The following is a 16,423-nucleotide window of genomic DNA, read 5'->3' on the forward strand; positions in this document are numbered from 1 at the left end:
AAAGTGTGAAGCAGTGAACAAAAACGATAAAAAGAAATTGTTCAAGTTACCCGTCCTTCCTAGCTGTGTGAGGCTTGTCAAATCCTGCGAACCACGGTCAGAAACTCACGCCTTTAGTTTGAACAGGAGACGAATCCAATTGGGAACTCTCATCGCTCCAGTCGTTTTGCCCACGCTTTCTCAGAAACTACGTTCGGAAATGCTGCGCAGGCGCCCTTTTCCTCAACAAAGAAATCAAACACTGAAATCAAAATATCTGGAGCTTTGACACCATCTTTTCCCATCATGCTACAGCATTCTCCAAGGACCCTACTCAGACACTGGCCATTCCATTTGCAGAGGCTTTTGATTTCACTTTTTAATTCTACAGCTGTCTGCCTGATTTTCCTTTTTTTGTAGGCAGGTGTGAGTTCTTGTTCCTTTATCTCCTCTGTGGCTCTTTCCATCTTCTGTGAAGATCTGTGCTTGGCAGGCTTTCTGCTTTTGGCCACCCAGATGCTCTCTCGAAATCAAATGAATTGATCCAGGAAACCACCGCTTCGAAATGCGCTGTCTTAAGGAACTGGCTGTCGCAGAATTCCAAGCACGAAGCCAAAGGTTGTACTTTTTTTTTACATGCACTTTCTCGCTGTGCCGACCATTGGAGGAGAACCAAAATGCTGAAGCGGGAGCTCCTTCTTCTCCGAAGACTTCACTACTGTTGAACTGCCGATATTCGTCCGGAAACACCTTGGCAAACTCCGTCGAAAAGAACATGGACGGGTTACAACAACAAAGACTAGAATTCAACGCATACCACGACTTCTTAGCATCCAGCGAAGAGGAAACACACGATGTAAACACAGCTTGTTCGCCCCACCATTGCTCGTGCTCCCCATTCTCTCCAGAATCCACTGACAAAGATTCTGTCTCAACATCCACTATATATTTTCAAATGTGGCGCAACATAGCAAAGACAGTTCCATATAACGAAAAATCCAATTATTTCTATTGTTGAATTGTCACTTGTACAAGCCATGTCTTTATGTGTTGGGTTAATATTTGCTTCGCCAAAGATTATGCATGCTATTAACCGATCAACCGCATGCTGAGAAAGGTGGGCTCACAACATTAAACCTTTGCGAACATAATTCTTAGTAGCTACTCCGTTGTCAAAGTAGTCAAAGCGTTCTTCGCGTCCAAAAGATGCTATGAGGAATAAGACAGCAATAATCTTTTTTTTATTTGTGCTTTTTTTCAATGTACATGGTTTATTTTTACAATCTTGTAGTGGTGATATATAGAATTAAATTAATTATTAGTTAAAATAATGTGCAAGCAAGGAAGCTAAATGAACCATTTGGTTATCTTGTTAGCTCCCTGGCTAATTTAGGTTCTAGATAGCAGACAAAAAGGGAAAAAAATGAAAAAGTAAAAGGAAGGAAGAACTTATTAATTGTAAAATGTTAACGTATGTTACGAGGTCAGCATAAAAGAAAATTATTTCATGCGTTGTTCTGACAGTAAATAACGTGTAATTTGTTTCGAAAAAGTAAACATACTTTGTATGAATTTTTTTAAAGGAGTTGGAAGGCCTTTCCAAATATCGGTTGCCATGAAGGAGATTAATTTTTTATCTACATTAGTTCGTACATTCGGCTTATAAAGATTATGCTTAGCTGCATATCTTGTGTTGTACCCATGTACTTTACTAGCATATTGAAACATGTTGTCGAACACTTCAGGCAGGAAGCCTTTATGCCATGAATGCAAGAATTTCAACACTTGTAGGCGATAAATATTAACTATTAAAAGGCCTAGTAGATTTAGCAAAGGTTTGGCTTTCTCTGTTTCACTGCCAAATGATTTGGCAAAAAATATTAATTGTACAATATGATTTTGTTTCACTTGAATTTTTCTTATATGTGTTTTGTATACACTTCCCCAAGCTAATTTGCCATAAGAAATATAAGGATAGATTAAATTACAGCAGAAAAATACAAACCGCTATCTAGGTTCAGCCCAAGGGGTAGAGTAAATCGGTGGAGCGGGGTCACAAAGCAAACGTGATGTTTCAGTTCAGCCTTAGCTGGTAGCAGTTTTACCCTCACTGAATTTTTTTTTAAGTGGATAAAGTTAGAACAGGGCACGGAAGAAGTGAACCCATTTGGCACGGAGTTCTGCAGGCAGCTGATCACCCCAACTAAGCTTTTGGGACCACAACACTTTCCAGCTGCGGTACAGACGGCCATGAGCTGTAGTGAGCTATACTTTGCTCGCTGCTGTGTCCTGAAATGAACATGATACGATCGTCTGGAGCAATTGCGTCCAAGAGCAAGGTTATGGCAGGCGCCCCAACGGAATGGTTGGTGTATATCTGAGAGAGCTTCGCTCCAACAGGTATAGTTTTCATCATTTTGCCTAACTTGTTGACATCCATTGGTCTGTTTTCATAGCAAATGCCGTCTTTGGGATTCGCGCTTTACTTTGGATTTTGGAAAAATGCTGAGCACGATGGATTTAATTTTGACACAAAAAATTACAGAATGGCAAATGCATCATCATCTTCTCCAGTACTGCAAAGCCTTGTTTCTTGTTCTGCGAAGAACTTGCAACCACTGACATCGCGTGTGAACTTAAAACTGTCGGGGAAAGATCGCGCTGGTCTTCTCTTCCTTTAAACAACATTGTGCACCTCTAGTCAATCATCAATGCATAAAAACTGTTCCGCTTATTTCATCCATTGAAAGGGAAAATTCTGGTACAGTATGACCAATACAAATCACTTGTTATCCTGAATTTTGTATTTACTTGGGCTTGATTTACTGTCTGGTTATAAAGCCTGTGTTGATCTCATGGCGGATGCCTGTGATTGATTTAAACAAGTACATTTCATTGGTTTACAGTAACTTTATTTTTACTGTGATTGGACCAAAACTTTGCAAACTGTCATGTCAGAAACTCGGAGTTCCCCTTAGTTAAAAACCCTGAAAAATTCAATCCCTGTTGTGCAAGATATTTCAGCGATGCATCTAGTGCTTTGTTTGCTGGTTTGAAAACTTCATCCTGAATAATAAAAAACGGCTTTCCTGAAGGGGAAGCAGAGCAAAATCTTTCTTGACCTGAATGAATGGCTTTCATAATGTTGTGGCTGTATGGTTTTCCTTCCAGGTTTCTGGCTTCTACGTAAAAATAAAAAAGAAAAGAAATGTTTCAACATGGTTGACAGTTCTGCCAGCTCCATGTTTTTCAACTGTGCTTGGGATTTTATCTCATTCCTCCAGGCTAAAGTTGGACAAGAACGGTTGGTATAATTTATAGTTAGTAAACACAGTATATTAACTCTTTATTAGATAAAGTGACTCAGTTTAAGTTTGTGTGGGACCTAATGTAAAAGTCTGCTCGTAACTTTCTTCACCTTCAAAGACGTTGACAGCATATTTTGTTGACTATTTTGTACCTTCCAGAACAGCATGTGCAACCAGCTTTTCAATATCACCACTTGCTGTATTCTGCAAAACGAGTTAGTTTATCTTTCATGTTAAATTATAATGATGAAAAGTTGAAACTCTTGACCTTGCTATGTTTCTGTTTGACCGAATTAATTGGAATACAAATATTGACGCAGATGGGGTTATTCTGTGATAACTGCCCTGTGATTTTTTATTGTGTGGGCTATAATCATCAATATTACCGTGTGGCTGCAAATGACATTTACCTGAGGGAATAAGAAAAACGTAACATGGATGACTTTTTCAAATTTTATTCATTAAGCACAACATCATGGCAGTAACTGCTGTGGTCAAAGTAGCTGGATCTTCGCTCTGGTGCTTGTTAATGAAAGCTTCGAATAAAAACATGAACAATCAAAACTGAAATGTATTTGTGGAGAGCAGCTGTTTGTGTTTGTCTAAGACAGGAAAGCGTATGAGTCTTCTTAGACGAGTCAGTCTCGCTTGCATTATAACTTCATATACAGATAAACACCATTTCACTAAAACAAATGGTATTTCTTGAGATTAATAGCAAAAGGTAGCGGGAAATTTGTAATAGACGAGAAATCAAGAGGTTTTCAGTGAGTAATCAATGACTAATCAGTAACATCAATGTAATGGTAACAACTATCAAGATGATTTTCAGCTATCAAGACGTGTCGCAGGTTGCAGGGGGCATACTTTATGGAGCAAACAGAGACCCAAAACTTGAAGTAAAGTTGAACCTCTCCACAGCGGCCACCTTGGGGACAGAAGAAAGTGGCCGTTGTGGAGAGGTGGCCGTTATGGGGAGGTAGGGGTGTAATATGACACCTTTTTTTCAGGAAGTACAACATGTTTATTGTGCCAAGTTCATGCTTACTGTAGCCTATAATGGTAATCCAATCTTAAATAATATATATAGATAAAATACACAATAAAACGTAAATAATGCTTTGAATCAAAATGTTAACAAGACGAAACGACCAAGGTTCGCAACATTCGCAATGTTATTGCAGAAAATTTATGCTTACTCACCAGCATATAAATGGAATACAATCAAAATACGTATATCATTAAAATGGATACAGAAACATAATGTTCTGAAGAGAAATGTCGATTACTGCATCAGTTTATAGGAAAAGGTTTTTACAAAAAAGAACTGTACTGGCCGTTGTCGAGAGGTTATTTTGGCAGTTAGGGACGCACTTTAGTGGCCATTGCCGTTGTAGAGAGGTTTAAACAAGAGCTAAAGTATGGACTGTCTGCTGGGACAAAAAAATGTGGCCGTTGTAGAGAGGTGGCCGTTAGTGGAAGTTCGACTGTAGTTGAAGTATATTAATTCCATATCAACGGCAAAAGGATTCGAAGATACTTGTAGACTGAAAACAATTGCCAAATGGAACTAAATAAAAGCTTTTTAAACTAATAGAAAAGCCATGAAGGAGAAACGATTCTGTAGATATTTTGGGGGTGGAACCCCAACTTGCTTAACAACAATAGTACATGAAAATACTAATATTCTGTACATAATAAACCAGGAAACTTAAGTCAAATATGCACAAAACAATACGAATCAAAACTTACTTAGTAATACAAATGAACTTATAATGAGAAAAATAATAGATTTGTGACACTTGAAGTGTTTTAGGTATTTGCATATGCATGCGGGAAATAATACGAATAAACTTGGGCTAACTAGAATCCTGGAACCTGCTATGTCAATTAAAGCTAGAATCGAAGAAGAAAGAAAACAAAACACTTACATATCTGACCCACACAGTAGAAATACTTGGATAGAAAGTGCAACGATGCGACTTGAACGAAAACTTGAGTTCGTGCTTCCTCTTGCAAGGTAAAATGTGAACTGAACTTTGGTCAAGCAGCATGAAGTAAAATAGAGGCGAGTGGGATACCATAAGCATTACCCAAAAATATGCGGATGAAAGAAAACAAACAAAGTGATGAAACACTAAAACAAGGAACTAACAAAAAAGATAGGCAATCTTAACAATCAATGAGTGATCAATAGGCCACAAGACATTTTGTCCTTGATTAGTCATCGATTATTCATTGATCATTAGCAATAATCAATGACTAATCAGTTGATTACTTATTAATGTTATTGATCGTTAATGAGACATCCCTGGTCGGGCCACTGTCGCCGTTTTTTGGTGTTGGCCACATCAGATATACTCAAGGCCGAGTTTTTTCAACTGTCAGGTTACACAAATTGTGTATAGCAACTTAAGAAGCTAGTTCCCTGCTTGCAGTGGTGTCGTCCACCATTCATTTAAGGGCTGTAAAGTCATCTCTCTCACCTCTGAAGAAATAAAAAGTTGTAAATCATTAAAGAAGGTGGGTATGGCACTTGGAAGCTTTCTGTCCACAAAGGCAAATAATAATTTTTATACTTTCCCCTTTATTACTTACAACTAACGAAACATCAGTAGGTGCTGTGCAGGCCTAGTTAGTTTGCTTGGCTGACACAATTATAACACGCCTGAAAATCTAGAGTGAAATGGCTGTGGACAACAGCCACGGTCACTTTAATAAAAATACAGTAAAGTATGACTATTCTAGATTGTTGACAATGAAATGTGTACAAAAGTTCTACTATTGCTTAGATCGTTTTACTTATTTACAGTCACCATGACAAATTGACCAAGACTGAGATCACTTTGCTGCTCCACCCATCACATGCACACCACTACCAAAAACTAACATCCAGACAGTATAAAACAATGAAAAACGAGAAGGAAAGGACACACTTAGCCGGTGCATAACTGCTCTCCTTTCATTATCCTACAAAAAGACACCGTGCATAATTATTCTAACATATCAAATGGCAGAAGACTGCAAGCCCCTGCTAATCAGCCCCCACCATCGGACAAACCAACCGATATAAACTGAAGAATAAGAAATTTTAAGGCCCCATCTCTATATGCCCTTAGACAGTCAGCCCCAGAATACTCAACCCCAACTGTAGAATATTACCCCCCAATGTGGAAAGCTCTGCTGTAAGTACACGCACGACCAAATCTGCTTTTGAGCGCGATTCAATTTTGAATTTGTCCACCATTGCTGACATCACGTTACTTCATAAGACGCAACTTCACAAAGATTCATTTCTGAGTCAAGACCAACAAACTTGATATGATGCTTCAATTTTAGTTTTACAATGAATCAAGAATACATCAGCAATGCAAATTCTGATTATAAACAATAAATGTAACTCAACAATGAAGTAAATCTGTTATGTTTATTTGCAAACAATGGTCAACAAGGGAAGCGCTGCGCAGCCAGTATGCAATCATTTTTGTGACAATTCCGCTTTGTAATAAAAAGAGCAAGGATATATTTAACAAAGGAAATGTTCTGTCTCTTTATTTCTACAAAGTTTAGCCGTGCCGTTCAGCAAAGCAAGACCTTTCACCCCTCATTTGATGACACAAAGGAACACCACATTGTTCACATGCCTTAGATGTTTCAAAGGTTGGGGCATGGCCTTCCCTGTGCTTTCTCCCAGCAGTTGCACACATGGCACAAGCTCTTTTCTAATTTTCCCAGAAAGTGTCCTAGCGAATTTTCTTCTGTTGTTAAGGTGAAGACAGCACACTTTCCAGAGTTTGAGGGTCGTTTATATCTATTGTATCCGACGATAACAGGCCTGGTGAGTTCGTGACAACAGTCTAACTCGGGTCGCTTCTTTTTGCTTGCAAGTTTGTCAAGGGTAAAACTGTTCACCATGGACAAATTGAGAAAGAACCAGAAGAGGTATTTCCACCACTGTCGAGAAGTTGTTCCGTGGGAATAATAACCTCTGTATTGGTCATTGACATCAATCCCATTGTTGTACACAACAACAACATCAGGTTTCTTCATAGATTCAGCGGGCACAACTTGCTTCCTCTGGCTCCAAACAACAAGCAGCACTGCGTGTATTTGGGGCTCAGGGGGCCCATTTGTCGAAAGTAAAGAGACATCATGTTTATATCTCCACATTGTTGCGAGGAAATTTCCACTTTTAGGGGTTCTTACTTCGCCTGCAAGGAGTTTCATCTGCTCGAGGTTGACGGGGAAGTCTTTCCTGTTTTGGCGCACGGTACCACAAGCATAAGTGGAACATGGCTGGTGTGTTGTCTGGTCATGTCATGGACTCTGAAGATTGAAGGGCTAGGGCAGGACTGTTCTTTACATTATCTTTGTGACATCTTGCACGATAGTTTTGGAACCAGATCTGAAGAAAAGTGATGAAAGGGTATATTGTTTTGATGTTGGACCAAATTTTCAGGACTGGCATTTTTAAAAATGAAACGTATGGAGATTAGTAACAAGAATTCAAGGTTGTTCCATTGAATTGCACCGCTCATTTTTACAACCCATAATGTCTTACTTGATTTAGCATGTGCACCGCGAAGGCACCTTAGAAGTATAATTTAAGCTTTCACTGCCAAAGGCCAAATAGTTATTTTTCTCCTAATTGAGTACCGTCACTTATCTTTTTTATCTCGTTACTTTAATTGGGCATCGTCAGAAACACCTGCTTACCCACCACTCAAAGACCTTACGTTTTTTGTACTGATAATAGTAATCACTCACGTATATTTTTTAGGACAACTTTGATCGAAGAAATCACCTTAATACCCCAATCTGGGGGCAAAACATGGACGGTCAAGTTTGTGATGTGGACCAAACTGTCAACTAGAATATAGCAATTGGAAAAGAACACAAACATTTGTCTCAAACTTTAAAATTAGACTAAAAGTGAACCTGAATAATCTTTTCTTCTCAAAAAGCATGTCAACGGTAGATGAGCAAGCACAAGAGTAGAACTCTTTTGACTTGTGAACTTTTCATTTTGGCTACAGAAATATTGCAGTATCTTAAACTTTACATGGGAAAAAATTAGCCATCTCACGTGAATTCTGTCCTCCCCGACGTTCAGTTCTCGCGTAAGACCTTCATACATCTGAATTCCAGGATACCTCTCAATTTGGAACCATTCCTCTAATCTGTCGAGCTGTTCCTCTGAATATTTTGTTCGATGATGCCTTTGACAAGGTCTGTCACATTTAGTAGAAATATACATAATCAAAGTTAGTTTTTTACTGAAAGCTAGAGATAAGAAAAAGTAAAATGAAACCGAATTCACAGTCTCAGTGGTTTTGGCCTGACAAAATATAAAGGGCTTTGAAAACTGCAGGTAACTTACCATTTTTGCACTCAGAACATCTTCGTCAAGGGACCCGGTGATTTGATGGCAGATATGCAAAGGAAGCTCAGAGTGAAATGTTGGCAGAGAGTGAGACTGAAGGGATATATATAATTCCCAGATGACTTCGGTTGCTGACTTTGAAGACAAAATGTTTATAGTGACAAAATCTGGGAGTTATTTCTTACATCAGTGGATGTGTCCTGTTTACCTGTCTTTTTTAATAACTTAAGCACAATGGTAAGTCTACCTCCAGTCCTCTATTTCTTGTTTTTCATTAGAGAGGTGCGTACTAAGCCTATTTACTGACAAAGGGCAAACACTGTTAAGCTTAGTTGTCTACACTATACTGGATAGCTTTATCTCACCGACGTCTAGATAATAGTGAAGACTGTCCATTCGTTTTTGTCATGTCTGTGTACGTTCTCGTAGTGCCCAATTTAAGAGAAATTTTTTAATCATTAGACCGAACAGAACACTTGCTGCAAGGATTCCTAAAATAAAAGAAAAAGAGATTAAATGTGATGAGCTTAAACTGACAGCTTCAGTGTTGTTGAACAACCAGAACTCAAATTTCCGCATTTCTGCCTAAACGTGAGGACAAACCCATTTTTTCCTGGAGTCTACGTGGCCCTTTCTCATGTCAAAATCTGAAATCTTGCGGGTTCAATGTCTGATCTTGCTGGGTTATATCATTACATGTCATTTCGACTAATTTGAACAAATTCCAACTTTCCCTTTACCAAAGTTGTCTGTCATGAGAGTCACAAATTACACAGAAACAATCCAACTGCCGTTTCACTTTACACATACTAGACGTGATTGCATGAAATTCGCACATAGAATTGCATGAAAGCTTGCATTATATTATGACAGATACAAACATCGGAATCGCTTACCTGTCGCTTTTCACGTTCACTGAGAACTTGAGGTCCTTCAGGGAGGACTGCATCCCTTGTAGGCACAGAGCCCGTTATTAAATTTCTTTTTAACTTAAAACCAAGCGGTGATCCCAGGCTGTTAGTAAAGCAGCTTTCCTCGAAATGAGCCGAGCACAATGATGCAAATTTGCTCAAAGGTTCACCGAAATCAACCCAGTGACGCTGCACAAATTTGACCCATTTTGCTCTCACAGTTGAATCAGTTGGAAACACATGCACTGAGATGCCTGGTGTGCAAAAGGTATTTGTGCCTATTCGGCATTTGCGACTCCTGCCACGCAGTATCTCCCTCCTTTCCTCTCTGCCTTCCTCTTGCTTTCTGCCATGTTTGTTTATGGGTCAAATCAATTGACGTCACAGAAAAATTCACGTTTCCTTTTGGCCGCGTGGCCCATGCGGCAGTTTTCTACGCAAAATAGGGGTGTTTTCGAACGTAAAAAAACAGACTCAAGAAAATTTAAGACATTTTAATGCTCAGAATAGTTTTATATACATAACAAAGAACCAGAAACGGCAAAAAAATTTGGTGTCATATACACTTTAATACCCCTTTCTTGTAATCTTGTTTCATCTCCTCCTGAACTAATTATTGCAGGTATTTCTTAATGTTTGAAATCCAGTTAAGTCTTTATAACAGTTACCACGTACAAATGTGTCCTTTGACGAAAACAAAACTTCTTCAATGAGGCCTCAGATGCAGACTAAACTCTTTCCAAAAGCACATATTCTACCAGAAGGACTTCTACAGAGAAAACAGTTATTTCTGACTTTTTGCGGTGCTTCTGCCATACATGAAGCAATGATCTGGAATAGCTTTGCATACATGAAAATATTAAGCGCCAAAATAAACTCCGGGAGATTTAATCCACTGGATGCCCTGTTCTGATTGGCTTTTCACTGAACAATATCTTAGCGCTAAGTGGCTCTCCATTAATTTCCAGTTGCTCTCCAACTGATATTTGCGAGCAATGGGAAAGGATTCACTGCTTGAATCAGCAGATGAATGCATGACAAACCCTTAAGGCATCTACGGGAGAGGCTAGGTGTTTTCAGGCCTTTGGCCTTCGATAAAATCATGCACTACAGCTAAGAACTGTTGCCCTTTGTTGGGTCTTTTCATTGACTTTTCATGTTCATCAATGTTTTGGATATTTCCAGTCTTTATGACCTCGTCTATATCATCAGGATAATAAAATGCACTCTCGCTATGCCATCCAGGGCTGTTTGACGCCATGAAGTAGTGAGTTAAAGCCTTATAAAGATAAAAAATTTTTACAGAATACTTTCAATTTTGGTGAACAAGTGGACAAAAACTCAACCTAGCGTTACGGTGCCTGTGGGCAAAGGAAAGGAAATCTTGATCGCCTTAAGAACCAATCATATTGCAGTATTCATTACCATACCAACTTGGAAAATATATTTATTTTCTGTAACAAATTGAGAAAAGGATGATTATCTACTCAAAATACGTGAAATAATGATGGTAATTACTGTCAACATTTCTTGTCAGTATGTTGATTTTCCTTCTGTGCCAAAAAAAATTAAACTATTAATTTTGTAATCAGTCGCCATTCCTAGTGAGGACAGCTTTTATTGTAGCAGCAACGAAAATGTCTCCAATTTCTCCATGATTAGAAACAAGGTACTGTTGATAACATTGTTCTGATCCCATTTCCACTTCAGCATGGCTTCCATTCTGACCTTTTTCTTCTACTTTGGAGATCACCTCTTCTATGAATTTTATGATTTCATGTTTCCTCTTTCGCTTCTTTATTCAGTCGTTTGTTTGCACTTTCTGTCTAGTTGCTGGGGTCTTTGATTGTGCTTCGTCTTGGGAATATTCTTCTTGTTGATTCTCATTTTCAGCGACACTGGTCCTTGAAATTAAGAGCAGATTCCACATAAGAGCTAAAAAAAAAAGCCTTTTAGTCAGTAAACGGTTAGAAAAAATACATTTAGTCAGTAAACAGCAAAAAAGGAGATTAGTCAGTTAATTTTTATGATTTTGTGACTTTCGTGTGCTGTAGATGGTCTCCTATTGCAAAGTAAGCCATGATTGAAATGAAATCAGTTATAACATAATTTTCTTTACCGTATTGCACAATTAGTGCTCCTTTGCTCCCTTTTGGACTCCTGTGAGCGATTTTTAAGACCTTTGGCCAAAGAAGCACACTGAACACTAAGAATAATTTCTGTAATGTTACATTTACTTTCTGTTTTTCTGCAAAATGATTCACAATTACCGTTTACTTGTGCGTAAGTTCTGAACCAAAAACAAATACTTTATTAACAATGCGTTTAAGGAAAGCAGATTTGATTTTTAAAGTAACAAACAGGCCAACTAATGCAGCTACGTAATAGAAACCTGTCAAGTTGAAGATTGCAAGTTTTGTTTTTTTTCTATACTTGTAGAATGTTTCTGATGTTATCCGCTGGTAATTAGTCGAAACACAGTTAACATTACATAAATAGTTTTAAGTGTTCAGACTCTGTTTAAGATTTCATGGCCTGCTATAAGGTCCTTTGTGCAATTACATCTTCTAGCCTTACAAGTCCAGTCTAACAACTGCTCTTGTTTGCCTCCCATGTCGAGTGGTCAGTTTATGAGACACAGCAAGTCCATCATCCTCATCTTCTTCAGCCTCGTCACCTGATAATGACGAATCGGAATCATACTCTTCCAAGTCTTCCAGAACTTCCTCTTCCACGTTCATGTCAAGGAAATCTTGTCGTAGTTTCACACTGTATGCTGTCAGGGGCAATGTTCCTGCAGAGAATTTAGTAGTTTGCTGCCTAACAGTAAGGTGGCGAACACATTACCCATGTTCCCTTGCCCATTCCCTGATCTTCACAATGTCTGCCCTGTCCATGGAAACTACTGGGATACAGTACTGTGCAAAAGTAATGAGAGCGAAATTCGTCCTTTGTTCTCACAAATTTTCAAGGAAATTTCGAACGATATTTCGCGATCTTTCTTCAAAAGTTCTTCGAAGAACTTTCGAAGAAATGTTATGTGGAAATCGAAAATTCGGAAAAGCTAACAAAACTTCGATAAAACGAAGTTTGGAACGAGCGAAATAGCGAAGAATTTTCGCATAAGCAAAAGGAAACATCGAAGAATTTTCGAAGAAATGAAAGGAACATGGAAATTTCGTGACGTACGTACAGTAAGATAAACATTTACACTGAATCACTTGAAGCCTACGCTGTGACATTCATGAACTGTATTCGTTTTCATTTTACGGCGCATATCTCTTTTGCTCTAAAATAGGAAAGTTTTTTTGGGACATACATACATGTAGGGATAAACTTCACATCGGCTAAAAACATTTTAGTTGAATGTGATTTAATCTGACAAAAGATCGTGACTTTCAAATCGTCTTTGTCGATTCAAATATCACAAAACACGAATAATTATGTAAAGGTATTTAATTTGGGTTCAAAACCAGGATGCACATAAACATTGACGGGGATGTGGGGCACTTAATCTGGTAGATGTTATTAAAAAGGATACAAACTAAGTGCTGAAGCACTGTTCCTTCCACTACGTGGGACGACACAAGAAAGCAATCGTGAGGCGAACGGCTGACTGTGCGTTGTCAATTTTACCACCTGCAATGGCAAATTTATTCAGTGGACTTTCTATTTCTGTTCTGGGTAAATGTTTTCTCATATTACAGTTTGCCAAACACTTTGGTAAGATGTGGAATCCTCCTCAGATAAAACGGAATAAAACAAGCTGCGTGACATTTTGATTACATTCATGTGAGCGATGGTATGGTGGCCAGACTTCTCTCTTGAACTACGGTTGTCATGATTACGTATCCATCTATTGTTGAGATGAAACCTCGAGTGAATTGAATATATTACTGTAGCTTAAAGTGTCATTTTGAGAGAATCGTTTTCCGAAAATTTGATAAAAATCGAATTCCTCTGAAATTTCAAAATGCTGCTCGAAAATCCATTCGAACTTTCCAGTTGTAAATCGCTGACAAGGCCGTAATTTCGAGCGTGTCAAAATAATAGCGGCTTCGAAAATTGGCGGAAGATTCGTTCAAGTTTCGTGTCCTTCGAAATTTCCCTGTTTCTCGCTACTTTTCGCCGAATTTCTACGAAATTATTCGCTCTCATTACTTTTGCACAGTACTGTAGGATCCAATTTGGGAACATTACACAGATCCATTGCCACTTCTGGGACTGGGTAGTACGACCGTTGATGGGTGAAGTATTTGGCGGACCAGTTGGTTATTCTCTTTACGGATTCCCACATTCCCTCTCCGAAATCTCTACAGTAATTTTTGGCTTCTGGATTTAAGACGTCTGATGCTTTAAGGAGTTGTGTGATGCTGTTTAACATCAACTTGCACGATTTGCTGGTCTTGCTGGACACGGTCCCTTCCGGTCCGTTGGTGACTTTGTCTGTTCCCAGCTGCTGTTGAACATCAGAAACGCATGTTTTGAGGTAAGTCGTGAGATTCTGCAGGCACGTTTTTGCTTCTACAAGGGAGGCATCAATGGATTTTTGGCCTTTCAAATGAACGCCAAAGTTACGATACAGGTCTCCAAGGTGTTTCAGGAATTCTGTTGTACCATCCAAAGGCGTTACTACCTTCACACATCCTGTAGACGCACCAGTGATGTGCTGTGTTCTACCCTCCAGCAAATTCCATATGGCTGTGAGAATTCAACCAATAGTGCACTACTATCAGCTGACTCTTGTTGGTGGCCTTTACCAGCATGCACTGACAAACCACTGCTGTCCATCTTCCACACTTGCCTGCTCTTCATGAGAGTAAAATAAATAGCACCTCTTCATCAACTGCAACACAGGCAATGTCCCTTTCAGGAGTGTGGGGTTCAGAGTTCCTCAACACTGTTGAGGCTTGGCGACTTGACCGTTTGAGCTTAAAGATACCACCCAGACGACCACTGGCAGTGAAGAAAGCACTGCTTTTTCCTTTTGAAAAAGCCAAGGAGACTACACTCATAGGATGGGGATATGTAGCAAATGCTGTGCTGGTGCCTTGAATACCAACACCATTAAAATTGAGGCACACTTGCTTAAAACAGCCACTACCATCATTTGCAACCAGCAGAATGCCATCACTAAGAGCACACACAGCTGACGGCCTTTCGAATGATACCCCTGCGATGCAGTTCTCAGTTCCTTTATAGGACAGCTTTAACTCATCAAGATGCTTTTTCAGTCTTTCCCTTAGTTGTGCAACAGTCCCTTCCGTAGACAAGTGACATTCCTGGAGTTTTGTCTGCAGATCTTCTTTGTTCTTGAGTGTGCTTACTTTCAGTGTGACATTCCTTTCAACAGCAACTAAGTGGATCCTTTTACTACTTGGCTCTGTGCAATAGGCTACACCATTGGTGAACGCTACTGATTTGGCATTTTGAATGACTTCAACAAGGACAATCACATCTGCTGGGGAATGGAGGCGCACCAGAAGAAGCTTGCTAGTGTCATGAAGAGGGTCGAAATCAACTACGAGCAGCTTACCAAAGGGGCCCCATGCTACAGAGAGTGGATGAGGGTACATGCGAGGGCGATTGCTTGACCACATCCGATATTTTTCCGGGACTATCGTGTAAACAGTTCTGTCCAATGATTGAAGTACATCTAGCAGCTCTGGTGATGTCAGCAGAAAGATTGTATCGACGGCCATTTGGTCTTTGTTTCTCAGGGATTCTTCTGTAAGAAATCTCTTCAACTTCTTTCGTAGCTCAGGTTCACCTTCTCTTCTCAAGTTGTACAAAATTGCCAGTGTGGACCTTGTTCCCTTAAACCAGAGAATCCAATTTGACCAGCTGCATTTCAGGCTCTTTCCCAAGTGAACAACATCGGGCATAGCAGCAAGAAGGTACAATTCAGGAGGGGCATGTCCTTTAGCTGCATCATCATGGAGTTGGGTGAGGGCTTGCTTGTTAGATTCCTCACAATCAGTTGTCACAACAGCTACTGCCACATTTTCACACCTTGACCCACTATTTAGACATCGGGTACAAGCACGCAAGGCTGGGATGTGAGACGTTTGTCCCAATCTTTTGCAGTTTATACATACTTTCTTAGCATTCCAACATACATTGCAGTGAGCAGCACAATACTCTTGTCCTAAAGAAATCACTGACACAATCAGGTTGTTGCTGTTAGCACCATGGCAGCATTTGCGACACACTTGCACTGTACGTATTTTCTCAACCATTGCTGCTTTCACTTGCTCTCCAGTTTTGGACGTGGTGACATAATCCACAGCAACAGGCATCGAATTTTTCATGTCCATGCTTGTCAGAAAGTATGGCACGGCTTCTGTGACAAACTTGCCTTTTAATTCCTCACTCGACAGCTGTGGATGTCTGGTGACAAATTGTAAATCAACGGGATCTGTGAGACCAACACAGATTTTTAGACAATCATCAAATTGAATGCAAGGCTTTAACGCTGTGCCGTCTAATGCCATGACACAAGCCACTGTTTGAACCACATTGGTACTGATAACTGGTGATGATGGATGAGGACCATCAAAAACAAGAGCCAGGAACGTTTCTAGAAGACCTATGAAGACAACACTATAGAGAGTATATCCTGATTGAACTTTCCTTAGGGCATTATCAGATGGCCCTCCAAGATTTGCATTTGAAAAGCTCAATTGCTTGATGCCACCACTTCCTGTTCCATGGTGACATGGGCCACGGACAAATTTGACAGTTGCTGCTCCCCCAAGGTACTTGAAAAAAATTCCAGCACATCCTCATCCCACTTAAAGTCGTTCTTCCTTGACCAATCAACGAGAGCGTATTTCACAGTA

The sequence above is a fragment of the Pavona decussata genome, unplaced genomic scaffold (assembly GCF_977016875.1).
Source record: "Pavona decussata unplaced genomic scaffold, jaPavDecu1.1 SCAFFOLD_53, whole genome shotgun sequence".
Lineage (NCBI taxonomy): Eukaryota > Metazoa > Cnidaria > Anthozoa > Scleractinia > Agariciidae > Pavona > Pavona decussata.